General features: G+C 44.2%; 1 long non-coding RNA gene across 1 annotated transcript; it reads left to right on the forward strand.

Annotated features, from left to right (window-relative positions):
- The first annotated feature begins 7,895 nt into the window (after positions 1–7,895).
- Positions 7,896–11,465, forward strand: LOC117869741. The gene is made up of 3 exons (XR_004643848.1): positions 7,896–7,949; positions 8,229–8,333; positions 9,517–11,465. It is a non-coding gene; the product is annotated as an uncharacterized LOC117869741 (long non-coding RNA).
- The last annotated feature ends 16,502 nt before the right edge of the window (positions 11,466–27,967 follow it).

Below are 27,967 nucleotides of genomic sequence, written 5' to 3' on the forward strand. Positions count from 1 at the left end.
CTTCCTCGTCTGACTCAAGTGAGAATGATTCTGGTGCATCAGGAACCGGCAGTCCTTCTCCGTGGGGTACTGGGCGTATAGCTGATGGAATGTTTGGATAATGCACAGTCCACTTTTTCTTCTTAGACACACCTTTCCCAACTGGAGGCACCATGCAGAAGTAACAATTGCTGGTATGATCTGTTGGCTCTCTCCAAATCATTGGCACTGCAAAAGGCATAGATTTCCTTTTCCTGTTCAACCACTGGCGAAGATTTGTTGCACAAGTGTTGCAGCATATGTGTGGGGCCCACCTCTTGTCCTGATCTCCAATTTTGCAGCCAAAATAAAGGTGATAGGCTTTCTTAACCATAGTGGTTATACTGCGCTTTTGTGATGCAAAAGTCACTTCACCACAAACATAGCAGAAGTTATCTGCACTGTTCACACAAGTACGAGGCATCTCTGCTCACTTTGGCTAAACAGAAATGTGTCCCTTTGCAAAATCAAACACTGACAAATAAGAGAGCACGACACTGTATGATTTCTAGAGCTGATATAGGGCAATTTGTTCAGCAGAGTGATGTAAGCTTCGTTATGATTGCATCATCCATGACTTCTAGGATGCAACATAACATGATGCAATTCATATCATGTATGACGCAATACCAGCTTCAGATTGCATCATTCATTGTTTTGCTTAAAAAGCAAGTACTGTCCAAACCCAGTCATAGATTTATTCATAGATCCAGTCAAAGATGTATTTTAGTCATTTCTGGTTTAAATTGAGATCCCTTCCCTTTATAACTCACTTATCCTCCGCCATTCCCAAGTCAAGGGTCGTATATACTGACCCAGTAGCATATCTTGAAAACTAGAGCCAATCAACAATTTTAAGCATCGTTTTTGTTCTCAGTGACCCAGAATTAGTAAAGTTTGACTACATTTATTTCAGAAGCATTTTGACTGTAGAGCAGTGTAATTATAAACCACTGGGGCATGTCTTTATTATTAAATTCCTTAAATTAAATGCTAGCTTAGTGATTCTTAATTTGGATGACACAGAACAAAACCATGAGATCGGCTAGTGAGACCAAAACACCACTGGTGATCAGGATAAACACAAAATAAAGCCAAACATATGCACACTGCACATAGCTGAAAGAAAAGGAAACAACAAACAGATGCACAGAAAGGTATGCACAGATCCACTGCTGCTATAAACCATCTTTCAATGGAGTTATGATGATTTACACGTACTGGGGATCTGGCCCATCAGGTTTGCTTTTCAGCCCAGCCTCAATCAGGTCTCCCTGACTAAAGGTGCAAATCACTGTAGGTCAACTGATGTAATTTCAACATCTTACTTTCTGACTGTGCCTCCCTATCAGATAGTTAGACCTCTGATGTCAATTGCTCACACATCATTTCAGGGGTGCTTGCAAACTGCGGTAGCCAAAGGGAGGCCAGGCTTTTAAATCTAGCTAGCTAGCCTGTAGATAAAAGGTGCACAAGAATTTGTAGAAGGATATTCAAGTAGACATTCAATTTATATTGTGGCACATGCTGAATATTTTTTAGCGTCACTGCAATTTCACTGCTCCCTGTGCTTTTAATATGTATTTTTGAAAACTGGGAATACTAGTTATTTCATTTGGCTCCTTTGATGTAGCATATGTGTTCTGCAAATAATTATTGCTACAGGGCCCAAATTACTGCAAATTATCTATGATTTCTCTTATGGATGCCTGACAGTAGAGACTCCCTCCCAACACAAGAAGAGCTCAACCCATATTATCATGTATGTTCAAAAACATTCACATCATATGGCATGTTTTTTATTGAATATATTGTGTGATGTACTTTCTAGTCCATAGTGAAAAACCATGTGACCAACAGCATTTTATATTTTGATGTCCTCCTGATGGTGGCAGTAGCAGATTTTACAATACAGTTTGCAGAACACAATGATCTGGTAGTAAACATCTTTCTTATGTCTCCAAGAGGAGCAATTGCCTAGCATTTTGTTACATTATTTGATTAGGAACTGTCTTTACTGTAGTTTTTTCCATCTGTATCTAACCAATGTGCCAAATTCTGACTTAAGCACATGCCAGATAAACAATTCAGAAACACATGCGACTGGAGCAGTATTAGGCAGAAGAGGGCTAGCTACCCCAATTCTGGGTCCCTTGAAAACATACAGAGAATCTGTTTTTCAAAGCTTTCTTGGTAGGAGTCGTGAAGGAGAATAATAGGGCATTACAAAGGAATCTGGGGTTGTGGGGCAGATTTTTATGCACGTCAGACACAGCCACCCTGTCCAAACAACGTCCCCCCAATACACATCTTCCTCAGACAACTTGAGGAAAGCATGAGGAAAGCTTTCTCTGAGCTCTGCACAGCCCAGCAGTATACATTAAAGTTTATAGGCACTTATTTTGGGAGGAGAATTACATCTATTTTTTTACAAGCCAGTCATAATTTGGGCCCCAACTCATTCGTTAATAAAAGCAGCAGGGCATTAAGATGGTTCAGTTGGGGAGTAGAGCAAAAAAGCATCATGGCTGGTACATGGCAGACTCATCTCAGCCCCTCTGTGGTTAGGAGTAAATGCTCCTTGATCTTCACCAGCTGTTGCTTCAATTGCTGCTTCACCTCAAGATGAGGTTTTTCTTCGATTTTCACTTGCTTTGTACTTTCAGATTTTGGCATGTTTTCTAATCTTGTTAATTTGATGCTCTGTGGCAACGGTGCCATCTAAAAGGGGAAAACAATAGCTATTGCACATTCCAGGGGCTCGCCACTGTTTTTGCACAGCTCCTGGGACAGAGATGGGAGCTCCCATTGGTCGCACTTCCCTACATTTAGCCTACCCACAAAAAGGAGCATCTTACTGGCCAGGATCAACACAGAATTGAGCAAGGAGGGGTCATGGGTCTCCCCTTACCACACAGGGAGCGGGGGCAGAGACTGAGAGCACAGTGGAGAGTAGTGATTAAGCAGAGGGATGCACATTGTTCTCCCCCTCAGGCTGTTGGCTATTTTATCTTTTCAATAGACATGAAACTCGTGTGGGTATCCATAGTCAGGAGCCAAACTGCCAGGGACTGTGGGGGTGGGGGGCATGCTCCAATGAAACCATGCTGCCAGAGAGTGCGGAGGAGTGGGGGGTGGGAGTGACTATCCCCTGGTACCATGATGCTAGGGACTAGGGCAGATGTTCCAGTTGGACCATGCTGCCAGTGACTGTGGGGACCAGTCAAGAGCTGGTATGAATGATGTTACATAAATGGCCTATAAATGTCCCCAGCTTCCCACAGCTCCCTGGGGTTTTGGCCAATCTGGGAGATGGCCTGCAACTTTTTATGCAGGGGATAGGGGGACCTGGGGGGGGGGGGGCAAATCTCACCCACCCAAAAAACAGGCGAGTACTACCACAAAGAGTGCCTCACTGAAATCCCCCTCACACACTCCAGAGAAATCTTGCAGGAGGGGACAATCCAGGCTATAATTATTACTATTTATTATTCATTTTTGTGTGGTCGAGGGGGGTGCTAGATCCTCCACAGAAACAAAGAGTGACCCTACTTAAAGATCTTACAAGCTGGATTCAGACATCATACAACTACTGAGGATAACAGACAAAAAGACAGGAAAAAAGAGAGTTGGGACAATGCTTGCAATAAGAATAAGCAGTTACATGGTAAGACACACAGCTTGATGATTCAATTAGATTAGTTTTTGGGTTTTTTTTTAAACTCAATTCTTGTAGAGAACACAGTATAAGTAAGTTCTAAGAGGGATTTGAATGAAAGGATTTCTTTCCACTGAAGGGCTCCTTAAGTATCATGCTGCAAGCAATGAATGCCTAGAAGTCAAACAAAAATGGATGCATTCACTGCCAAAGACAGATACTGCTGCAAGTACTCTTGAGAAGAGAATGCAAGCCACGAATACAGACAGCCTAATTCTGATCTCATTTAAGCTGGTATAAATAAGGAACAATTCCACTGAAATGTAAGGAATCACACACACCATTATAAAACTAGTGTGTGAGAGATCAGAATCAAACCCACAGCATGCAAACCTGAATATTGAGTCTGCTTGGAGGCCATTGTTAAAGAAAGAAAATGCCTCTGTCAAAAATGAGAGGTTATTGAAAATTAAATAAAAAATAGAATAGATTCTGGGAAACCAGGAATGTACAATAGCTATAGTTTCTTAGTCATAACACAGGTCTGTAATCCCAGCCTATCAGAAATTAATTTTGAGCATTAAAAATGTATGAAGCTTTTAGAATCCCTGGAAAGATCATTACTAGGCAATGTAATTCTATATTTATTGTGATTTTCTTTGTGATAATACAAAACACAAAACCGTATCAATCTGATTGCCCGCCTCCACCTCAACAATTTAGAAGAGGGAGACTATAGATATGCCTCAACACTGTAAACTGCTTTGTGTGTGTGGCCTCCACTTGCATGGAGTCCAAATCAATAGGGCTCTGCCCAAACACAGAAGCTTGCAGGACTGAGGCCTGAAATAATCTAGATAAAATCAGGGTTGTCTGATTTGTTACCTAATCCCAGTTTAACCATGACCTTTTCCTGAATGTAGACATAGGTTAGCACTCTTTACCTCAGTTTAGCTGGTCAGTGTTAACCCTGAACTCCCTCAGGGGAGCACTTCCAATGGGTATGTTCTCAAAAATTATGTGAACACATAATGGGTTAGCATCTTAGAGTTAAAACTACACCTCTACCTTGATATAACGCTGTCCTCGGGAGCCAAAAAATCTTACTGCGTTATAGGTGAAATCGCGTTATATCGAACTTGCTTTGATCCGCCAGAGTACGCAGCCCCGCCCTCCCGGAGCTGCTGCTTTACTGCGTTATATCCAAATTCGTGTTATATCGAGTAGCTTTATAGCGGGGTAGAAGTGTATTAATTCTATGTGGCTTCCATCCCACACTACCTGCAGTTCAACATCAATTCTTGGATTGTCCTGGGGCAAAAGCACACAAGTGTAACCCGGGAGATCTAGGTTCTACCCAATACTCTGCCTCTGTATTCCCACATGTAACCTTGAGCATCTCACTCTCTACGTACGTGGTAAAATGATGCAATTTATGGTTGCAGTGCTCATTATTTCACACACACTCTGTATTTTGCTTTGTTTTTCAACCACTCAGAAAGAACATTCATTATCAGAAACTCTGGCAAAACTGAAAGATCCTGAAAGCAGCAACACATTTAGGCACCATATAGCAATTCACAATGTACATTTGCTAATACAACACCTGAAACAGGCCTCAGGAGCGAGGTAGGCTTGCAGGCAAACACGAAGTTGTCTCAGTGGGGCTGTTATGTCAGAGATAGGCACCATATTGTGAGGTGGGCAGAGTGTAAGTCCAGGAGAAGCTAAAGTAAGCCTTGGTGTGAAGAAGTTCCATTTCAGAAATATTCAGTGAAGCAAAGCAGGCAAGATCAGTGAAATGAGCTTTTATCTGCATTTCCATTATGGGGCCTTACTACAGATAAAAGATAATGCTTTCTGCCCCATATGTAACACTGTATTCAATTGCATCGTAATCTGTTAGATAAAGTATCCAATAATATTCATCCGGTTAAATCATTTGATTATTTGAACATTCTAATACCTCTTAAACAAAACAAACAAAGCAAGAAAGATTATTGTCTTCTGCAGTGGAGCAGCTTACGCATATTTTCAGTGTCAGTGTTGGAGCTACATTCTGTAAGATTTTTTAAATATATATATATTATTTAAAATGAACTTGCACACTAAATAATGAATGATAATTAATAAGAATTAATCAACACCCCCAAGCACTGGGAATTTTAAAGTTAGCTCCTTCTTTATAATGGGCTGAACCTATAGTGACCAGACGTTCCGATTTTATAGGGACAGTTCTGATATTCGGGGCTTTGTCTTGTATAGACGTCTGTTACACCCCACCCCCTGTCCTGATTTTTCACACTTGCTAGCTGGTCACCAAACCCTCAAATCTGAACACCCCTGAACTTGGGAGCTGAGGCCCATCTTTAATCAGCAGTTATGTTCCAATGTTTTTAATGATCAGCGTTAGGGTGACCAGATGTCCCGATTTTATAGGGACAGTCCCGATATTGGAGGCTTTTTCTTATATAGGCTCCTATTACTCCCCACCCCCATCCCGATTTTTCACACTTGCTGTCTGGTCAGCCAAGTCAGCGTATTTTACTTAATCTCATTGATCTTCACAGCAACCTTGTAAAGAAGTGAAGTATTGGAGTGTGCTAGCTAGTGCATGTGTACTGCTGCCCTCTACTGGATGGAATTAGAACTACTCACCCCTATGCCCAGGTTTTTAAAGGCATTTAGGCATTGCAGCACTCAGCATTGCAATGTCTATTTAGGAGCCTAAGTCTCATTTTCAAAAGGGATTTAGATACTTAGCAACCAGCCAGAATCCCAGAGAGTGCATGGCTGGGTTGGCTTGTTCTTGCTTACTTGCTCAGTGAGAGGCCCTGGGTTAGAGGCGGTCAGTCCTGGTGGTTAGAGCTAGAGGAAAAGAACAGGTACAAGGGTCGAAGCCAACCGCACAGTTGGGAGCGGGCCAAGGGAAGCGCTAAAACTGAGGTCCAGGGACAGGTTGTGGAACAGAACTGAGGTCAGAGTCCATAGACAAGCCAAATCAGGATTGTAATTAGAGTCTAGATATAGGTCTAGATATAGTCTTAAGAACATAACTTCTAAGAGTGGCCATACCGGGTCAGCCCAAAGGTCCATCTAGCCCAGTATCCTGTCTTCTGACAGTGGCCAGTGCCAGGTGCCCCAGAGGGAATGAACAGAACAGGTAATCATCAAGTGATCCATCTTCTCTTGTCTCCTGAGGTATGTAATACTATGGACTAATTTAGGTTTTTGGGTTTAGTGTGCAGGTGCTGGTGGCCCGTGATATACAGGAGTCAGACTAGATAATCTGGTGGTCACTTCTGGCCTTAAGCTCTATTACTCTGTGACTTTGAATGATTTGCCAAGGCTCCAGCCTGGGTCAGTGTCAGAGCTGAGCTTAGAGCTCAGTATTCCCAGCCCCTTGCTTAAACCACACCTCTCTCTGCCATAGCATGTAATCCCTCGGTTAGCACACTGCTCTATATTCAGCTTGTAGTGAGTTAGACTTGCTGCTTTTCATTTTACAGTTGTCTTGGGCTCACTCCACTATCCCTACAATGTCACTACTAGTAAAAAATCACATTATTGGATGCAGGGGAGACTGAATAATTCACTGCATTATTTCAGATTGCATACTGTTTTATTACATTAGATCAGGGTTTCCCAAGCCTCGAGTCATAACCCTCTCAGGGGTGGTCACTAGGTCATATGAAAAATGTAACACTTTGCAAAAATAATTCAATACATTGAACATTATTTTGTAAAATGATACTCAAAAGAAGCCCTGTAGTACTGTGTCTATTTTAAGACATCATTTTCTTTTAACCTGAAAACTTTAGCTAGTCACTAAAGTCCAGCTGCTAGTGGATCAGCATGAATTGGTGTTTCAGAGATTCTAAAGCTAGAAGGGACCATTGTGATCATCCAGTCTGAACTCCTGTATAACACAGGCCATTGAACTCCCTGAAAATAATTCCTGTTTGCCGTGTAGAATCAGAGTGTGGGCAATAGGCTGCCACAGCTTCTGCAAATAAAACAGCACTGGGGTGTTCCAGGATTTACCTTCTACATAACAATAGAAGCCACATTAAATAGCATATAACATGTATGCCACAAAGTGCACGTCCCTCTGTACACAGAGTTTGACCAACGTGTCACTGAATTGGAAGACAAGCTGTATTTGCTGAAATTGCTAAGGTCAGAGGGTGCGGCTGAGCCTCACGTGTCCAGGTTGCATGTGTTATTGAGTATTTGTTGGAGCTCAGTTCTGACTGAGAGGCAATAAAAACAGGTAAGTCATTTGGTGAAAAAGATTGTGCCAAGTGGTTCCAATGAGAGCTTAAGTTAAGAACAGAAGTGCAGCTTGTCCTAACAAAAGCAGTGCCCACCCCTTGCTGGCACCTTCGATAATCCATCTTGGGTGGTATGCTTAGCTCCTTTGGGCACTTAAAGAAGTTGAACGTGGATGTTTGGTCCATGCATGACAGAGCAAAAGCATTCAGCAGAAAACTTGGACTTCAGCTTTCCGGAGCTCAAGGAGGACAAGTGGGATCATTTCTTCTTGTTTCAGACTCATCAAAGAGAACTGAGGAGCCAACTGGGAACAGTCAGAAACTCCTGATTCAGCATGTGACGGAATTCCAGATTCAGCTCATGACCCACAGAGAGGAAAGAGGTAGATTACCAACCCCTTCTTTCAAAGTGCTGCTGACATGAGAGCACTGGCTACCTCTTTAGCACCATCATATCTGAGTGCCTTCCAAGTAATTAAAAAATAACAATAAAAACCTCAAGAATAAAACATCTCTCTCTTCCCCACCTGTAGAACTAAAATCTCAGATAGTAGTAGGATATTTTTACGAGTGCATTTAACTGGGTCAGATTCATCTGTAAAGAGCTATGTTGGAAAGTTAAGTTGAAGACATTAGTTTTGCCTTTGGTTCTGGGTGTTGTGGGGTATATGGTCATTCCTATTTCTTATGGGGGTGAATTACATAGTCGAGGTCCCACACCTGTAAGCCTCTTCCTATTGGGCGACAGTTGCATTGTTCCAGTATATCATAGCTGTAAAGGGAGGTCATGGTCATGGATGGAGATGTGATCTCTTAGATAGCTCAGGCCAATCTCATGGAGGCTTTTGATATTAGAGCAGAGACCTTGAATTGGGTGATGTATTTATTGGGGACCAGTGCAGAATTGAGTGATGGTTGTGATGTGTTCCTGCTGCCCTGCTTTGCTCAGCAGATGTGCTGCTGCATTTTGTACCAAATGAATTTTTTCAACGTGCATGAGTTGATTAATCTTTAGACACAATACGTTTCAGTAAACTAAGCCTGAAGGTCACAAATGCCTGGATCACTGTAGCAAGATGGTCTTATGGCCAGCCACAAGCAGAAGGGGGCATTTTTAGCTGCCATGTCTATTTGGCTAGCTAGATGCATATGAGTCCAAGGGATGAAAATGTGAAGAAATATTTGTAGTCAGTACACAGTGAGTAAAAGGAGATGTTATGGAGGAGGTGAATTCTTCAAAGCACTTTCCTCTCCCTACCAACATTTACCTTTGAGTTGCCTCAGCTTTAGTCAGCTGTTCTTCATCTCTCTGATAGGCATTGGGAGAGCTGGGAGATGCTGCTGCTAATTATCTGTGAAGAACTGGGTATCATCTGCATGTGGCTGGCGTTTCATCCCATATTGTCTAATCAGGTCCCCTAGTGGTTTCATATAGATGTTGACTCGGATGGTAGACAGAACTAAACAATGAGAGGCCCTGGGAAGAGGGTTCTGGGAACAGATGAGCACTTGTCAGTTTTGTCTTTCTGGGTTCAGTCTGAGAGGCATTTCTGTTCACCCATGCAGCTTCTTGATGGTGTAGCAGGAGTATTTGGTGATCAACGGTATCAAATACCATAGAAAGATCCAGCAGGATGAGGATGGAGGAGATCATCCACCAGAACAAGTGCTGTCTCTGTACCATGCCCTGGCTTGAAGCCTGGCTGGGACGGATCCAGGATACTGGGAGCTGGTGTTTGCTTCTTACAGACCTCTCTGATGGCAAGGACCTGTAACGGACTTTCACTAGAGAGAAACCCAGCAGAGTTCAGCTATTTCTGGAGAAGACTTTATGATAGTTGCATAAGTCTTGAAAGTTCTCATCCTACTTAAGTCTTGGTATCTGCACAAATCAGGTGTTTCTTTAATGGTGGAGATAAAAACTAATCACACTTGCCTGTCAGTTTGTTTGTCTTCTCATTAGAATAACATTTAGACAATAAAAAGGTAAATGCTAGCAATTTCTTCTGTACCCCGTGTTCTAGGAACAGAATCCTCAGAAGCCAAAGGGGAAAATATGTGGACTAAATCCATAGTTTGCTGACTGAAAGTGGGGAAACTGGAAAAAATAAGAATTTATTAGTGTCCAGGCATTTTGAATTGTTTGTCAACAGTTGTGGTTCATTAAAATGACAAGTTAGCACTCAGAATATTGAATGCCCTGTCATTCCACGTAGGCCTGTTTGTCTCTCACCATGCTGAACTGGTGAAGAAGAAATGCTGTCTCCAGAGGAACTGAATTAGTGCTGGGAATCAGCAGATGAAGAAACGATACAATAGCCTGTATTTGTAAATAGCAGATGATGGATACAAGGAAATTAGTGAAGAGTGGCAAAGGGTTGAATTGGAAGTGAAGACCAAACTACTTCTCACCTCCATGAGAACTCCATGGTCCCTTCATCTCAGACTAGTGTACTTTGACAAGACAGTGTGGGAAAGCTTACATTGCTTTTACCCGTTTTGAACTTGGTCTGTGTATGAAGCGAACGAATTTAGTTTCCTATGAATGGCTCACCTTTCATAAGCAATAAATTCACACACACACATAATGTGAAATGGAAAAAGTACTTACTTGAAAGAGCATTTACTGGATTTGGTCAGGATAATTGTCTTTCCGATATCATTAAGAGATGAAATCTTTGTATGTTAGATTATTATTCTTAGTTTTCTGAAGAAGTTGAATATTACAGTTGTTCAAAAATAATGAAACATCTATGAAGGGACACAGAGATCTACAAAACTGGTCAGTAAATGGACTCCCTGTGGAGCTGGAATTCTTAATAGTCCTCCAATATCTGATGAGGGGAGGCTCTTACAGGTTGAATCCTGTACCTAATCTAAGCTAAATTGTCCTGCACTAACAGTTTTCCTGAATTTTGAAAACAAAATGAAGTGAATACAATGGAAGGAGAGATGAGAGGAAAGAGGGAAGGGGGGAAATGAATGAGAAAAGGAACTGTATTGCTAACAAGCTTCTGAAGTGATTATTGCTGGTTTTTGAGAAATTCACTGTAGTAAAATCAGAAAGTCTGAGGTATTCTCCCACTTCTAAAACACCTTTCTGTAACAGAGCTTTGTATTGCGGGAATCAAGCAGGAATGCAGCACTGTTTTGGGGTTTTTTTTTAAAGCAGAGTACTTGTGGTTAAAAGGCCTTATCCATAGCTCAGTTAAGTCAATGTAAAGACTCCAATTGACTTCAATAGACTTTGGATCAGACCCAAAGTGTAGGACTGGGAACTGGGAGAGTTTTGTTCTATGCCCAGCTCTGCCACAGGCTTCCTGCATAACCCCAAGCAAGACATTTAAGTTCTGTGCGTCAGTTTCCCCATCTTTAAAGGATTTATTGTACTTCCTAGAGGTATTGTCAGGCTTGATACTTTGTAAAACATTTTGATACCCTTAGGAAAAAAAATAATAAAGGATTAGAGGATGGTAATGTAATTAATGCAAATCAACATGAGTTTATGGAAAATAGACCCTGTCAAACTAACTTGATTTTTTGTATGAGATTACAAATTTGGTGGCTAAAGGTAATAGTGTTGGTGTAATATACTTAGATTTCTGTAAGGTGTTTGACTTGGTACTGTACAACATTTTGATTAAAAAACTAGACCCATATAAAATTAGCATGGCAGCCACTAAATGGATTAAAAACTGGCTAACTGGTAGGTTCTCATAATGTAACTGTAAATGGGGAATTGTCATTGAGAGGGTGTATTTCAAGTGGGGTCCTGCAGGGATCGGTCTCGACCCTATGCTATGTAACATTTTTATCAATGATCTGGAAGAAAACACAAAATCATCACAGATAAAGTTTGCAGATGACACAAAAATTGGGGGAAGTCGTAAATAATGAAGAGGACAGGTCACTGATTCAGAGCATGGTAAACCGGACACAAGCAAACAACATGTGTTTTAATATGGCTAAATGTATACATCTAGGGACAAAGAATGTCAAGCTGTCTGGAATGGGTCATGACCGTGAGTACCAACCTCAGGGCAGACTGTCCAGGAACAGGGTACAAACCTCAAACTGGTTGTATGTTCTATAATTAGATATTACCAACCAAATAACAAGTGTGAACTCCAAAAGCTCTATAGCAGCCTTAACATGGAGTCACAGACAGTCTCCCTGGGCACTCCTGTCTACCTTGCCACCAGGCAAGCCTGTCTTTGTGATAGATGGCCCCTTACACCAAAAAATCACAACGATATTCAGGTTACTCCCAGTTCGAAAGAACCAGTCACTTACCCCAGGTCAACTGTACTTCAGATCTCAAACAAAAGCACTGCACAGGGCTCCTGGAAGCAGCGGCATGGCCCCCCTCTGACTCCTACGCATAGGGGCAGCCAGGGGGCTTTGCTCTGCATGCTGCACGCGCCCCAAGTGCCACCCTCACAGCTTCCATTGGCCGGGAACCACAGCCACATCTCCACATAGGAGCCAGAGAAGAGACATGCCGCTGCTTCCAGGAGCCGCTTGAGGTAAGCACCGCCCAGAGCCTGCACTCCAGAGCCTCTCCATTTTACCTCTATATTTGGCATTTGTGCGACCGCTGTTGAATACTGTGTCCAGTTCTGGAGTCCACAATTCAAGAGCATGTTGATAAATTGGAGAAGGTTCAGAGAGGAGCTACGAGAATGATTAAAGGATTAGAAAACGTGGCTTATAGAGATAGACTCGAGGAGCTCAAGTCTATTTATCTTAACAAAGAGATGGTTAAGGGGTGACTTGATTACAGTCTATAAATATCTACATGGGGAACACATATTTAATAATGGGCTCTTCAGTCTAGCAGAGAAAGGCATAACATGATCCAAAGGTTGGAAGTTGAAGCTAGAGATTCAGACTTACCAAGGGTCATGGTGGATTCTTCATCACTGTCAATTTTAAAGCAAGATTGGATGTTTTTCTAAAAGATTTGCTCTAGGAATTACTTTGGGGAAGTTCTATGGCCTGTGTTCTACAAGGGGTCTGAACAGCTGATAATAATGGTTTCTTCTGTCCTTGGTATCTATGAACCTATAAAAAGTGCTACCGGAGTGCAAAGTATTATTACTGAGAATAAATAAACTCATTTTACAGCATGGATCAATTCTTTATTTTTAAAATGTGAAGAATTTGGGAACAGTTCCATTAATAAAAGAGTCCCATAAATTACATTTTCTCTTGTTTGTACTTTGAATGTCATTCACATGTTTATTTAGCTCTGTGTGTGTATGTCCCTAGATGTAGCACAGGGGCAGAAGGACAGAGTCCTCCTCCCTCAGGAAGCTCTGACAGAGGATCTGTGTAAATGTGCTTCCTCTTCCTCTCACTCCCCAAACTTAAGGTCAGAGGATCTGGAAAATTCTCCTCCACCCTGTGGCTTGATCTGATGATTGTAGTAGTGCCTCAATTCCCCTTTTGTCTTCCGCTCCCCGCCCTTCCCTGTCCTAGGCTGGTAACCCTTTCAAGCCTTTTCCATGTTGTTGTCTGTAATCCTTACACTTTGACTAGGGAGGCAGAGACATTAAAGCCTTACGCTTTTACTGTGTGTTTGGGCCAATCTCAAGAGGTACTTAGGAGTTTGGTTGTTTCTCTGAATCTTTTGGCTCTGCAGAGCTCGTAAGAACAGTGTTTCAAATGGTATTCTGAATCATCTCCTCCTGCTCCCAGCTACACACACACTTAACTGATTTTTTTGTAACTGCAAAAGTTTGGGTTTGAGGCAGTTTTACTGACAAGGCCTGGTGTGGAGGAACAAACACAAGCTTGAGAGTAGGGCACTTTTACCTTCTAACTGCAGCTCTGTCACACAGTGGGGGCCTCCACACTAGTAACTGCACTATTGCCAGCTGAACTGATGGGATTCCAACAGTGTTTACATCAGTGATGCAGAGCAGCTCTTTTCGCTATCCTGTTTTGGGTGGGGTTATGCTCCACCTCTACACTAGCACTCTGGTTAAGTATTGCAGGGGCACTGCCCTTGGTTACCTTGGAATCATAGAATTGTAGGACTGGAAGGGGCCTCTGTAGGTCATCTAGCCCAGTCCCCTGCACTGAGGCAGGACTAGGTATTAGTCCATCTCTGACAGGTGTTTGTCTAACCTGTTCTTAAAAACCTCCAGTGACTGAGATTCCACAACCTCCCTAGGTAACTTGTTCCAGTGCTTAATTACCCTGACAGGAAGTTTTTCCTAATGCTAACCTAAATCTCACTTGCTGCAATTTAAGCCTGAACCCCTCCTGCACTCTGCCTCCCAATTCCCTGCCCTAAGCCCCCTGCCTGCACCTCACACCCAACTCTCAGCCCTGAGCCCCCTTGTACACACTTGCACCCCAACCCCCTGCCCTGAGCTCCCTGCTGCACCCTGCACCCCTGTGCACCCCAACCCCCTGCCCTGATCCCCTGCCACACCCCAACCCCCTACCCTGAGCCCCTTCCTGCAGTCCACACCCCTCCTGCACCCCTGTCCTGAGCCCCTTCCTGCACACCGCACCCCCTCCCAAACCCCACACTCCCTCCTGCACCCCAACCCCCTGCCCCGGCCCTGCATACAATTTCCCCACCCAGATGTGGCCCTCGACCCAAAAAGTTTGCCCACCCCTGATATAGTCACTTGTCTCCAGGAGCCGGGTCTTTACAAAAAACACTAAATAGCATGATACACAATACAGTCACAAGAGTTGGCAGCATTGCAATCAAATGCTGCAGTGTTCTGTTATCAAGATGGCAAATGTGCCCCAAATTACAGAGGAATATGAACATATTTCCTGAACTGAGCTGGGACTACAGGTGGAACCCATATACCCATTCCATGTGTGCCCCCATCAGGCAAAAATATAGAAGCAAATAATATAGCATCAAATATAAAACAGCGGTATGGTGATGTAGTCTTTGGTGAATCATCATGGCCAGTGGTTGAAGTAAACTGAAACAGGAGAGGGCGCTCTTGCCACACTGGCCAAGGAGGAGGGGGCAGCTGTGAGGGAGCCCTGCTTACCCTAGCAAAGAAGAAAGGGAACACCCCTCTGCTTTGAGCAGAGATGGGAAAGCTGCACTCACCCCAATTCTTTCTTTACTTTAACCCCTTCATGACCAGTTCCCAAATGTTTACATAAAGTGACCACATAAAGTACATGATACTAATTTTTTTTTTTTTAAATCTTTGGGCTTTTCACAGGCGGGCAGTGGAGCACACACTCCCCACTCCATTATAGAGCTTCTCTCAGACCAAGCATAACCATTCGGCATTGAGGCTTTTAAAACTTTCCCTTGCTTGGCCACCATTTTGAATTCAGTCACGTAGCATGGCTTAGCCAACTGTTGTGCTTAACTTGCTGGTTGGGTGAGGCGGTGGGAAGGGTCCTATTACTTTTGTTACAGTAGAGCTGGGAGTGAGGGAAGGAGAGGGGAAAGAGAGAAATTTTCATTCACAGGAAGGCTGCGTCTGGTCTTTAAAAAACAATGGCAGCGACCATGCAGACCAGAAACTGGTCCCCAGGCCCGGAGTGTTCAGGCCAAATCCACATCAGTAAAAATAACAAAAGACAGCAAGATACTTTGAGTAGAACCTCTCATCTCCTGAGCTGTCATTCCCCTGAGCTTACTCAGTTCTGCTCTCACTGCATCTGTCTCCAAGAACAGGTCTTAGGACACTCACATGAGTTCAGTAGCATTTTTGTCCATGTCCCAGTTTCATTACTGGCACCTAGCAATGGTATGGTCTTCTCCTGACTCCCAGTCTCTCAAGAGTCCAATGCAGGATGCCTAGGTGCTGTCCACAATCAAGTCCAGCTTGGTAGATACCACATACAGGGCCGGCTCCAGGCACCAGCCGAGCAAGCTCGTGCTTGGGGCGGCAGCTTGTAGGAGGCGGCATTCGGCCCAATCCTAGGGCGGCACAGCCACTTTTTGTTGTTGTTGTTGTTCTGCTCTGGCCGCCCTGTAGGGGGCGGCGGCGCGGAGGGGAGCGCCCTGCAGCAAGCCCGGCAGGGCAGCCTGCGTCCTTCCCTCCCAGCTGACCGCGAGCGGAGCCCTCCCGGCAGGCGGCGCAGCGGTTGGGGCCGTGTGGCAGCGCCCCACTGAAGCCCTGGCCGCCCCCTTCTCTCTCTCCCCACCCCCCCTCCCTCCCCCTTCTGCCCACTAGCCGGGGCACCAGCACAGGGAGTCCACCCGCACTCTGGCTTCGGCCGCGCCGCAGGTGTTTTTTTTTTGTTTTTTGCTTGGGGCGGCAAAAAAGCCAGAGCCGGCCCTGCCCACATAACTGCCCAAATGCTCTAATAGCTCATTAAAAGGGCAGGTTTTCTTCCCTGCACCAGAGTGGCTGTTTGTATCCAGGCCTTGTTATACAGTACCTTGAGACCCTTTCTCTTCTTCTGCCACTTCTATTCAGCTTGGATAGCAATATGGACACCTGGACTTTCCTGTGGAGCCAAACTCTACAGAGCTCCAATGCAGTGGATGTGACCTTGGGTGACTGGGGCAACCCTCACTGAAAATGCCAAGGTCAGGGCAGGCTGCATAAGGGAGCGCAGACACTCCCAGAACTGATGGTTAACACTGAAATTAAACTCACCAACCAGTCACAAATTGTGCTTCTGATCCCCCACACTAGTTAACGAGTAGCTAAAAAAAAGAAACCACACAGCCCCCTTTACAGTTTGCATTACAGTTCTCTGGCTCCCAATCAGCACCTAGGTCCAGTATAGTGAAAAGTTATTTTTAAATTCTGCTCACTATAGAAAATGTTCTTCTGACTCCAAAGGGCCAGCCACGTTACCAGGTCAGTATTAGTTTGGATCTTACCCAAAATATCATGCTGCCAGACAATCCTTTAGTGTCTAAAAAAAAAAAAAAATGGTTACTCACCTTCTCGTAATTGTTGGTCTTCGAGAGGTGTTGTTCATGTCAATTCCGATCAGGTGTGTGCACGCTGCATACACAATTGTTGGAAAGTTTTCCCCTAGCAGCTCCCGTCGGGTCAGCTGTGGAGCCCCCTGGAATTGCCCCTTCATGGTGCTCAATATATGCCCCTGCCGACCCGGCCCCTCCTCAGTTCCTTCTTGCTGGCTACTCCGACAGAGGGGTAGGAGGGTGGGTATTGGAGTGGACATGAGCAACACAGCTCGAAGAACAACAGTTACGAGAAGGTGAGTGACTGACTGTTTTTTCTTCTTTGAGTGATTGCTCATGTCAATTCCAATCAGGTGACTCCCAAGTTCTACTACGGAGGTGGGCTCGGAGTTAAGGAATCGCTGATTAGAGCACCACTCTGCCAAATGCTGCATCATCTCTGGTTTGTTGGGTGATTGCATAGTGAGAGGTAAACATATGCACTGAGGACCATGTTGCTGCCCTGCAAATTTTTTGTATTGGGACTTGGGCCAGGAATGCCGCTGACGAGACCTGTGCCCTCATGGAATGTGCTGTAAGTGCCGGGGCTGGGACCTTGGCCAGCTCGTAGCACGTGCAGATGCAGGACGTGATCCAGGAAGATATTCTTTGAGATGAGACCGGGAGTCCTTTCATCCAGTCTGCTACTGCTACGAACAGCTGGTTCAACTTCCTGAACGGCTTAGTGCGCTCCCTGTCGGCTTTTCTATGCTGCTTGTACGGCACCAGTGAATGTGAGCAGTACCTGGTTGTCTATGCAGCCTGTGGTGCCGGAGAGCGCCAGTGCCGAGGCTCTCTTAGACTAGAGTCCTTCCTCGGCACTGTGTCATGTACCGATGCCAGGGCACTCCATACAGATGAGCTCGGTGCGGGAGTCCTGGTGGTCTGCAGCAGACTGGGGATGAAGAGCGGATTCCATGAGCAACTGCTTCAATCAGAAATCTCGCTCCTTTTTAGTTCTGTGGCGGAAAGCCCTGCAGATCTTGCACCTTTCTGTCTGGTGCGTCTCCCCCAAACACTTCAGACACGAGTCGTGGGGGTCGCTCATTGGCATAGGCTTGCTGCAGGTTCTGCAGGGTTTAAAGCCTTGGGCTCATGGCATGCCGCAGAGCCCAGGGGCAGGGGGTTGGGATTGGGGAAACCCGTTCCCAAACCTTACTATATGCAATATATACACGAACAACTAAGACTAACTACAACTAAACTAGACTAAGCTAACTATATGAAAGAATGCTAAGGGAAGCACTTGCTAAGCAAGCAACTGCAGTTTCAACGACCGTCACTGGTGGTAAGAAGGAACTGAGGAGGGTCATATATTGAGCACCATGAAGGCGCCATTCCAGGGGGCTCCACAGCCAACCCGACGGAGCTGCTAAGGGAAAACTTTCTGACAACTGTGCATGCGGCGTGCACACACCTGATTGGAATTGACATGAACAAGCACTCGAAGAAGAACTAAAGGTTTATTATAAAGAAAAAAAAAGAAAGAACAAGAAGAGAGTTGTTAAATGATAAAGCACTCAGATACCTACAGAGACTTCAAAGTCCATGTATCAGGTTCTTAGCAGTATTGGTGAGTTTGCTGGCTTGAAAAGTCCCTCTGGAACACATCCACAGCTTGGATGGGTCATTCAGTCCTTTGTTCAGAGCTTCATTTGTAGAAAAGTTACTCCAGAAGTAAGAAGCAGGATTGAAGACAAAATGGAGATGATGCAGCTGCCTTTTATATTATTTTTCCATGCGGCTTGTACTTCCTTTGTCCCAAACACAAGCTGCACAGCACATGGCATGGAAATGCCTTAGAGTTCTGCCCATAGGCATGCCCCTACAGGTCGTGCTGACTCTCAGGTGTAGCCCTGGGCTCCTTTCAATGGGTTCATTGTACAGCTGATGATCCTTGATGCGCCATTGACCAGGCGAGGCAGTGTTGATGCCGATCTGTCTAGGGGTGTCACCCAGAAACACAGCATAAGTTTGGAAATACAGATTTACCATACATATCTATAACTCACAATACAAAGGTGATACAAACATATAAACAAGATTATCATATTGGGCAAATCATAACATTTTCACAGAGACCTTACATGGCATATCTGGCATGATTCATTGCAATTTTATAATATTGGTATCACTAATGGTCTCCCAGATTCCATACAGCATCACAGGGGACACGCTGAAAGAGAAGAAGCAGGGGTGCAATCCTTAGCTAGTGGCTGGCCTCTGGGGGGCCAGTTATCAACCAGCATTAGAGAAAATAGCCCCAGAATTACAGGACAATAACTGGCTCCTTTGCAGCTCCCCATTTTAGCTCAAAAGCAGAGACTCTGGCCCATTGTTGGGAAAGTCGGGGGAAGGCTGCACTGCTGATGCACATGTTGTTCCTATTCTGTGGCTAGATAGTCAATCCAGCATCTTTCAGCAACACTAAATGCATTTTCAGAATATTTTATGAAGTCTAAAAGTGCCCATGTAAACCTGGATTATTTCATATTGATTTAATTGATTTATAAAGAATAATTCAAAACTCCCAGCTTCCATACTTAGCCTGATATTTTTGGTGTTACACTTAGACTGTGCCTGCCTTAGCAGGAGCAAAAGACACCCCCCAAGTGCAAATTGCGAGTTTTGCCTCCATTTCTCCATTCTGTCTAGACTGAGCGAACATTTTAGGTTCTATCAGTTTTTGTGGTCTGCAATTAGAAAAGCTAAAAAAAGACACAGGTCGGTCTAGTTCTTCTGCATAGTGATTTATTGCAGACACATAGGCCAGGCACTGAACACTGCACCAACATGTCTCACCCGCAGAGTAAGTACTTTCTAATATTAGCACTGGCCGATGTGAGCAATACAGAGATGCCTACATAATTACATCTTGTTTGAAAGGCCTTACAGTAACTATACACATGTATAAAGTGTCTTTCATTTAAGGAACACAAAGTGTTTTGGGCCTTAGACTCATTTACATTAAGGCCCCTCTTATGCTACCCTGGCAGTGACTATTAATTCACTAGGGTTTGGGCTGGGGTAAACCACAACTGTTTGTATCCTGGGGTATCTGGATTAGCAGTTACAGAGTTTAGCACTTGACTCAAGTTATAATAGGGCCACAAATTTTAGGATAAACATACCCTTCGATTGTCAGTTCTTTGGGACAGGCACTGTTATTTACTGTTCGTACAGCACCCAGTACAATGGGGCTTTGACCTGGTTTAGGCATCTAGGCATTACTGCAACAGAAATGGTAAATAAATAAATAATGCGGATGATATTGTCCCCTTTCTTTCTTTGCATTTTTTGTTTGTTTGGCTGTTCTGGATATAAAACCCATGCAACTGATATTGAAGAAGAAGCACTAGCTCCGACCCCTTTACTGCAAGATGTCATATTTCGTATGAGGAGTCTCAGCTACTTTGAAAAAAGAACATGTATCCATTTTAATTTCTGTGAGAGAAAAAAAAACTATGGTCTTTATAAAAGTAATGAATTCCATGTACTTCAGAAGGTCATATAAAAAGCAGCAGGAGGGCAGGATGCTGGGATAAAAGACTGAGCAGATTTACTTCCTAAATTAGGGGGTTTTTTTCTGTCTCTTTTTTACACTCCCTGGGATGCCACAGAATAAGAACATCTTGTACTAGACAAAGGAAATGAAAGAGCATTAAGTACAGGTATACTGCAAACCTGGGAGTCAAAATATGTAGGCATTTCTAGGAAAAAAGAAAAACATGGAATGTAAGCTTACGTTAAGTGGAAACACACAATTCAATTTTATTGAAAACTTTACATTTTATTCATAGACTAGAACAATAAACAAATGTACAGGAAAGATGTTGAATGTGATGAAACAGTGAATTCTCAGAAATCAATGAGACTGATTAAAATTGCACTTGAATGTACACGGTGGCAGGACTGGGCCCCACACCTGTATACACTACTATCTGAATCTGAAGACACTGAGCTAAATTCATCACTGGTGTAACTTCACTCAAGTCACTGGACTTATGGTAGGCATAAAATTGGCTCATGTAAGGACCTGAAAATTGAAGTCCACACAACTTTGCAGCCCAACAAAGTGATAAAGGGGTACAGACTGGTATGTGAGGGAGAAAGCTATCTAATTTGGTTTACTAAATTTAGGGGAATTGGTCACAAAGTCAAACCTCTGAGGCAGGTTAGAAGATGTGTAATTAAAGACAAGTTCAGCTCAGAACGGTATCTAATGATTTAATGATGAGAGACATTAGAGCTACTGAAAAACTCCGTGGTAAGGACTAAAAAGTCACAACATGGATTGTAAACATTGTTGAGTTTAAGAGAAAGGACCATACCAGTCCCTTTTCATTACAGGCTAGACCATGTTATTTGCACTTAGCTCTGAGCAAAGAGCAGAACCCAGCTGCCCCACCCCAAAGGGAACTATGGGAAAGCACAGAGAGTCATAATTCCTCCCAGGCTCTCCTTTTGCTTATAGGGTAGCCGGAAAGAGTAATTTATTCCATCCCCTTTCAGTGTACAGGTCACTCCCCCCAATTCATGGCCACTGGTCAGAGGGCAAGGGGTGGTAGAACCATAGTTCCATCCCTCCCAGCCCCACTATGCACACTTGCTTCTCAGAAGTATCAGGCATAGTCCTCACCTGACCACAGATTTTTCTTTACTGCTCTCAAGTTACGTCAGTTTGCGGTGTGGACTTTCATGGGATCCTGCTTCTAATTCCCTTCCAGCTGTTCTCACATCCACACCTCACATGTGGATAGCTTCAGTAGGCCAGGAGGTAGAGCAGAAGCATGCTGACCTCAGCTTCTTGTGAATGAGAGGAAGGGCTGAGTCATCTATTTCTTATTTTGGGAGACAATTTCATAGCAAGGAAGAAGAACCCCCTCCTCATCCACAGACCCTAGCCATACCTAGTTCCCATGGACAGCTTCTCCAGGGCAGGGGAAACGGAGGAATGATGCCATAGAAGCAGCACTCCCTCCTTGCACCTCCCTACCTACATCCCCTTTGTTTCTACCCTCTCCATTGGCAGAATGGGGAGGGGACGATTTATCAGAAAGATGCTGAAGGCATGTTGGGTAGGACAGCCAGGAAGTTGAAAGTGTATACATATATTATATCAATTGAGAAACATAAGGAGCAGGAAAGAGAAAAAGAGAGATGAAGGTTGGAAAGTACAAAATGGAATGGGAAGATAGGAACAAATGGGAGGGAGAATGTGCCCCCCCCCTTTTTAAAAAAAGAACCTATTGAAGGGAGTCATGGAAACCAGAATCCTATGAAAGCATCTTTTTGAAATCTGCTGGAACAGCTTATTCCAAGGTATGGATTGGACTACAGGGAGAAAGATTCAATGCAACATAGTGAATTGGACTCACAATATGGTCTCCTCACATTCTCTTTGAAATCTCCCTGAAAATACTAATTCTTCTCCTAATGGGATTCTGAAAAACGTGGACAGTCAATAACTGGTGCATTCAGATAGCCTCCTCCTTGTGCCTTTTCTTTATCATCTTCCTCTCAACCTTCCTCTTGGTTCTCCAGGTCAAAAGGGCACAACTTCCTGACTGCCTCCACAAACGGTCTCCTTTATTTTGTTACAAGTACTTGATGAAGATGAATTTCCTTCTGGAGACAATTTAACACTGCAAAACATTTGAAATAAATCTGAACAGAATTTGAGAGCTTTTATAAAGAAAAAAATTACAGGGAAAGTGATTCCTTCACAACACTCACAAAAAGGAAACGCATGGGGGAGGGGAAGCAAACCCCCCGACCACAAACACATAAATGTGAATATCAAATGAAATCCAGACCTGTAAAATAGAAAACCTAATTTTTCTGGAGAAGAAAACCAGACTTATTGATAAATTCTCAAAATAAGGAAAACATTTATTTGGAGACAGAGAAGAAAGTCTGATAAGAAACAGAAAATGTGGCACCACGTGGCTCTGAAAATCAATGAGAAGAGCAAAGCGGGGATTTATAGAAACCAAATAAATGCTGATATGACTTAAGAACAAACAACATAATAACAGCTAATAGAAGAAAATGTCTGCATCATTGGTGAAAGAAAACCAGAGAGAGTACTTTACAGTTTCAAAGGACATAAATTGATCTTTCTTAAGAATTTCTCTCTATATATTCTTACCTTGATGAGGCCATTGTATAATATTCCTTTTAAGTGATCTTTTTGTTACTGAAATATGTCTTTTTTATCAAACACTCAGGCTACTTTGAAGTTCCTGGATAAACCACCACAGATATATATATAGATATACTCTAGCAGAGTGTCTGAGCAGAGTTGAAAAATATATAAATGAGCTCCTTAGGATAAGATTTTTCCTAATGGGACCAATGTTAAAGTCAATTAAATTAATTGACCTATTTTCACAAACACCCCCAAATATTTTTTGACACTGTTATCAGTGTTTCAAGGAAGAACACAACTAAACAATGCTTGAAAAACTCAGCTGGAAAAACATTGGGTCGGGGGCGTGCTCAATTGCCTGTAGTGCAGTTGAACACACAGTACAAACAGTTATGATCCCTACTTCCAACTGTAATCAAACTAATCCTTAAACTCCATGAACCCTGATAATGTCCAAAGCACAGTTTCATCCACCCCCACCCCCCAAAAAGGAAAAAACTATAAAGCTAAGTGTGGTTAAAAAGAAGGTCTTTTTACCTGCTTTTTCCAACACAGTTTTGGGATATGCAAGATGTGGAAGGTGCAAATTTGAGTTCTTGTATATGCACTGGTCATGACATGCAGGATGTTGGCTGCCAAAATGTTGGGACTAAGATGAGACGTACAATTAAGTCTTTTCGCTGAGTTTCACCCTAAAAAAGCTCTGAGTACAGTAGAACCTCAGAGTTACAAACACCTCGGGAATGGAGGTTGTTCGTAACTCTGAAATGTTCATAACTCTGAACAAAACATTTTGGTTGTTCTTTCAAAAGTTTACAGCTGAACATTGACTTAATTCAGCTTTGAAACTTTACTGTGCAGAAGAAAAATGCTGCTTTTAACCATCTTCATTTAAATGAAACAAATACAGAAAAGATTTCCTTACCTTGTCAAATCTTTTTTTTTTAAACTTAACCTTTATATTTTTAGTAGTTTACATTTAACACAGAACTGTACTGTATTTGCTATTTTCTTTTTTGTTTCTGCTGCCTGATTGCATAAATCTAGTTCCAAATGAGGTGTGTGGTTGACTGGTTAGTTTGTAACTCTGGTGTTCGTAACTCTGAGGTTCTACTGTACTTCAATTAGGTTTTAACCTCAAAGCCGATTTGGAACCATTTAAGCAATTATTGCTGTCTAAGAAATAAGCACATATGGAATTAAGTAGTTCAGACATAAATTAAGATCCCTTTGTTTCCTTCCTCCATCCCATTTTTATGGGACGTGCACTTTGCCTAGCAGCTCTTCAAAGCAGAACTTTCCTTTCACACCACATAGGTGGGATTTTGGTAGAAGTTTTCCTTGCCCTTTTGAGCCTTGATATTTTCCCCAATCAGTTCTCCCCTCCCTTGTAACAAATATGCTTGACACCTCACTCCCTGGAAGATGGACAAATGACTCCTTTGCCATAACTCTTGCACAAATCACCTGGCTGGCATGTAGGTGCTGTGGAGTACTAAGGACTGTACCTTACCAATGGAGATTAATCTCCCTTTTCTAAGCAATTTAATTGAGAAGCTAAAGTAAAATGCCAGCTGCCAGTATTTTGGCTCCGTCTCAGTCAGGATTCTGGCTAGACCATGGTATAGAACAGGGGTCAGCAACGTTCGGCACGCGGCTCGCCAGGGTAAGCACCCTGGCAGGCCGGGCCAGTTTTGTTTACCTGCTGACGCGGCAGGTTCAGCCGATTGCGGCCCCCATTGGCTGCGGTTCGCCATCCCGGGCCAATGGGGGCAGAGAGAAGCTGCGGCCAGCACATTGCTCGCCCGCGCCGCTTCTCGCCGCCCCCATTGGCCCGGGATGGCGAACCGCGGCCAGTGGTGGCCGCGATCGGCCGAACCTGCCACGTCAGCAGGTAAACAAAACTGGCCCGGCCCGCCAGGGTGCTTACCCTGGAGAGCCGCGTGCCGAACGTTGCCGACCCCTGGCCTAGAGCCTACTCAGCATTCAGTTTTTAATTGTGGTTAGGTTTGATAGTTGTAAGTTAGTGTTTAGTACAGTTTGTTAATTTTAGGTAAGAGGATTGTTTTCCCTCTCTCTTCCTTCTGGGAGACTTGTTTCCTGTCAGAGTGTGCCTGGCTGGCCAGGCTTCAAATGCTGCCGCTCTTGCCGGGAGGCTACACTGGTAAGTCACAAGTGCTCCAAATGTGTCCCATTGCCTGGGGAACTTCCACGTCTCCCAGAAGTGTTCCTTCTGTTTGGCCCTTAAATCCAGGACAAGGAAGAACAGGGAGACAAAGCACAGACTGTTAAGCCATGGAACGCTCCCTGCAACCATCCTTTGAGACACCCCCCACCCAGTATATCTGTACCTGGACAGATCCAGCACTGCGTCAGCCTTGGGCATGCTTCCCCTAAGAAAGGGAAGTCTTTGGAGCCTGCTGGGAGGCTCCCACAAAGAGGAGCACAGACTCTCACTCTAAGGAGCCAGCTCCAAAATATACCAGGTTCCCATCAAGGTCTTCAGTCTCTGAGGGAATCATTGAGGCCAAGGACTCGAATACTCGAATCTCAGATGCCGGCAGGCCTGTGAAACCCTGGAGCTCCAAGGACAGGAAGCACAGATCTGATAGGGCATTGGTACCTTCCACCAGTAAGGAGGACAAGTACAGGATACCATGAAGTTCAGCCCTGTCATCAGTACCAAAGCATTTTACTCAGCCATTGGTGCCATCACATTAACCCAGGCACCAGTACCAATGCAAGCAGCTCAGCCAGGAGTACCTGTGCAAGTGGAACCCTCGGCACTGAGCAAGCAACAGCACCTGACATCTACAGGGCCTGCAGTACGCCCATCGTCATCAGCACTGTCGGCTTCAGCTATGGAGACCTTGGCTGTGGCGTCGGTATTGGGGTCCTTTTCGGTACCGCAGGAATTCCGATCCTTGAGGGACCTTTCAGTGTCAGATGAACCAGAGTCACATTATTGATGGGTACCAAGTGTCTCTTCGTACCGAAACCTCAATCTCTGAGCGGTCATCCCGTGGCGCAAACTCTCCTTCATCTTCAAAGGCAGCCCCCACACATGGAAGTATGTGGAGGAAGAAGAAGAGGACTCCCAACTGTCTTCTTGATTTTATCCTTCAGCAATCCACCTTCACGCAGGGAGGACCTTGCAGGCCACCAAGGATGGTGGAACCAGCCTTGCATGCCACCCCCCCTTCCTTACGGATCCCCACAATGGCCATACTGGGACATGTGGGCTGCCTATTGGCAGCAATTTAACAGACCACTGGTACCATCCCTCAAGGAGACCAAGGTTCTACATCCTCCCCCTACCCATCCACCACCACAGGAGATGTTTGAAGAGCAGGAGGCTAGAGCAGATGAAGAAGTCACCCCTGAGACTCCCATTTCGTCATTGTTTCCAGATGAGGCGGTTATGCCTCCACCACCTTCCATGGCTGAAAACTTCAGGCAGTTTCTGGACCTCATTAGAAGGGTAGCAGACACTTTGGAGATTCTTCTGGAGGAGGTCAAGGATCTTTAGCACATGCTGCTTGATATCTTACAGTCCACAACACCCTCCACCCTGCTCTTTTGTGACCAATCACACAAGGCTTCGCTTCTGTTGCTTCCAGGATTGGCTATGAACAACCTACTTTCCAAGCAGGGACATCTTGGACAGGCAGGTGATAGTCCCCTTGCACATAAAGAACTCCTCAAACTGGTAGAAGGAGCCACTCAGTGTTGCTCCAGGCATCCCTTTCTGTTGCCCAAAGCCATCGGTGACTCTAACAACCGACACATGCATGTTAGGATGGGCAGCCTACCTCAACACCCTCACAGGTCAGGCCAGATGGAGAGCCCACAAACCCAGTCTCTACTGCAATCTGTTGGAGCTCAGGGCAGTTAGGAATGCTTGCAGTCACTTCCTGACTGTCACCAGGAGCAACACAATCAGGGTCATGATGGACAACGCGTCCTGCATGTTCTACATCAACAAGCAGGAAGATCAAGATTCCCCTCCTTGTAAATAGAAGCCATAAAGCTCTGGAGCTCACCATATCCAGATTTCAGTGGTCCACCTCCCAGGCATCTAGACCACAACCGAGGTCCTCAGCAGACATTTCTCCCACAACTATGAATGGGAGCTACACACTCAGGTTCTCCACAGTATTTTCCATAGATGGGGATTGCCAGAGATTGATCTTTTTACCACCTCCGAGAACAGGAAGTGTTCTCTCTTCTGTTCAAGGGGGGATCTGGGTCACTAATCCCTGGAGGATGCCATCCTGCTACTATAGAACAAGAGTTTCTTCTATGCTTTCCCCCAAATGACCCTAATTCTAAGGGTGCTGAACAAGATCAGGCAGGACAAGTCCAGACTTATCTTCACAGTACCTATCTGGCCAAGACAAGGTTGGGAACCTTACCTGCTTCAACTCTGTGGCAAATCATAGATCAAGCTCCCGTCTCCTGTCTCAGGATGGGGGTCACACGCTTCACCCCACCCTAGTGGTTCTACGCCTCAGGGCATGGCTCTTAGATGATTCTGAGGAATATAGGCTTCCTGCTCTAAAGATGTGCAGCAGGTGTTATTAAAGAGCAGGAAAACATCAACTCGCACTACTTACTGCAGAAATGGAAGAGATTCATCCATTGGTACAGTCATTGCTACCTCTGGCCTGAATTGATTGCCCTTTCCCTCATCCTAGATTATCTGCTGTATTTGAAGACATCTGGGTTATCCATCAGTACAGTCAAGGTACACCTGGCTGCCATAACAGCCTTTCATTCCCCAGGTGATGGATTCTCCATTTTTGTTCACCTGGTATCATCTAGATTTATAAGGGTCTGGGAAATCTCTTCCATCCCATTAGACACCTCACTACATCTTGAGACCTCAACCTGGTCTTCAACTGCCTTATGAGACCTCCATTTGAACCAAGGGCAACCTGCTCTCT

Source organism: Trachemys scripta, chromosome 1 (genome assembly GCF_013100865.1).
Source record: "Trachemys scripta elegans isolate TJP31775 chromosome 1, CAS_Tse_1.0, whole genome shotgun sequence".
Taxonomy (NCBI): Eukaryota; Metazoa; Chordata; order Testudines; family Emydidae; genus Trachemys; species Trachemys scripta.